This window comes from Aquarana catesbeiana, linkage group LG05, assembly GCF_042186555.1.
Source record: "Aquarana catesbeiana isolate 2022-GZ linkage group LG05, ASM4218655v1, whole genome shotgun sequence".
NCBI classification, from domain to species: Eukaryota; Metazoa; Chordata; class Amphibia; order Anura; family Ranidae; genus Aquarana; species Aquarana catesbeiana.
In genome coordinates this window covers 8,893,574-8,895,643 of record NC_133328.1, presented here as the reverse complement: position 1 = coordinate 8,895,643, position 2,070 = coordinate 8,893,574, and positions in this window count along the sequence as shown.

Sequence of the window (2,070 nt, the reverse complement as noted above, 5' to 3'; positions counted from 1 at the left end):
ATACACCTATGGACATGGAGGTGATTGAAGCGTCTGAATCCAATGATTTGGAAGGGTGTCCCAATATGTTTGGCAATATAGTGTAATATTGTTTCCCCACCTGTTATTGGCTGCTTTAGTCAACAAACATCTCATGTCTGTGAGCGGACTAAAAGTAAATTAAAGCTACCGGGCACTTAAACCCCCTTCCTAACCAGACCAATTTTCAGCTTTTAGTGCTCTCACATTTTGAATGACAATTACTCAGTCATACAACACTGTACCCACAAATAGAGCTTTCTTTTGGTGGTATTTCATCACCACTGGGTTTTTTATTTTTTGTGCTATAAATGAAAAAAGACCGAAAATTTTGTAAAAAAAAAAAAATAATTTTTCTTCATTTCTATTATAAAATTTTGCAAATAAGTAATTTTTCTTCATAAATTTGGGCCAAAATTTATACTGCCACATATCTTTGGTAAAAATAACCCAAATCAGTGTATATTATTTGGTCTGTGTGAAAGTTATAGAGTCTACAAGCTATGGTGCCAATCACTGAAAATTGATCACACCTGAAGTACTGACGGCCTATCTCATTTCTTGACACCCTAACAAGCCAGGAAAGTACAAATACCCCCCAAATGACCCATTTTTGGAAAGTAGACATTTCAAGGTATTTAGTAAGAGGCATGGCATTTTTTCCCACAATTCTTTGCAAAAAGAAGATTGTTTTTTCACACCAAATTGTCATTATAACAGGTTATTTCTCTCACATGGCATGTAGATTCCACAACTGACACCCCAAAATATATTCTGCTACTCCTCCTGAGTATGGTGACACATGATCGGAATTTCCGACAACGAATGTTCGATGTGAGCTTGTTGTCGGAAATTCCGACCGTGTGTAGGCTCCATTGGACATTTGCTGTCGGAATTTCCAACAAAAATTTGGGAGCTGGATCTCAAATTTTCCAACAACAAAATCCGTTGACGTAAATTCCGAGCGTGTGTAGACAATTCCGACGCACAAAGTTCCACGCATGCTCAGAATCAAGCAAAGAAGAGCCGCACTGGCTATTGAAATTCATTTTTCTCGGCTCGTCGTACGTGTTGTAGGTCACTGCGTTCTTGACGTTTGGAATTTCCGACAACATTTGTGTGACTGTGTGTATGCAAGACAAGTTTGAGCCACCATCCGTCGGAAAAAAAATCCACGGTTTGGTTGTCGGAAATTCCGATCGCCTGTATGCGGCATAAGACTGTTACACAGCCTGGCCATATACAGAGGCCCAACATTGAAGTAGCATCTTCAGGCGTTTTAGGAGCATAAATTACACATCTAATCTCTCAACCACCTATTACACTTTTGAAGGCCCTGGAGCACCAGGACAATGGAAACGCCCACAAAGTGACCCCATTTTGGAAAGCAAACATCCCAACCAGGGGTGTAACTAGAAATCACAGGGCCTCATAGCAAAATGTTGTATGCCCCCCCCCCCCCCCACAAAAAAATGAACTAATGCAATTGAATAACAGATTACCACACTCATGTGGCACAGTACCCAGGCAACAGCTTATATTAAGTTTGAACAACAAAACAAAAATTTGCCAATAAAACCTACAGGTTACATTTAGTACATTATAGTGTAAGTAAAGTCAAAAAAGTTTTTTCAAGTTTTGCACCCCCACAACTAATGCCCCGGGGCTTGTGGGGAAGAGGCCCTTGTCCCCATCTGCACGGGGACAAGGTGCTTTTCCAGGCACTGTGCAAAACAGATGACAGTCTGTTTCCCACTCCCTTCCTACCTCCTGTCCAGACTCCAGGGCCTCGTGTCGAAAATGATGTCCCTTCACAGGCGCGCTTGAGCGTTCTGTCCCGCCCACTCTGCTCCTGCTGTATGCGGCTGCCTGTGTCAGGACACGGCCGGACTTGCGGGGCTCGGGAGGCTTAACAGTAAACTTACATTCCTCGGAGTGGAGCGGAGTGCCTCCTTACATCTCAGTCGTCCCCAGTGGAGTGTTTCCTTACGTCTCAGGTGTCCCCAGTGGAGTGTTTCCTTACATCTCAGGTGTCCCCAGCAGAGTGCTTCC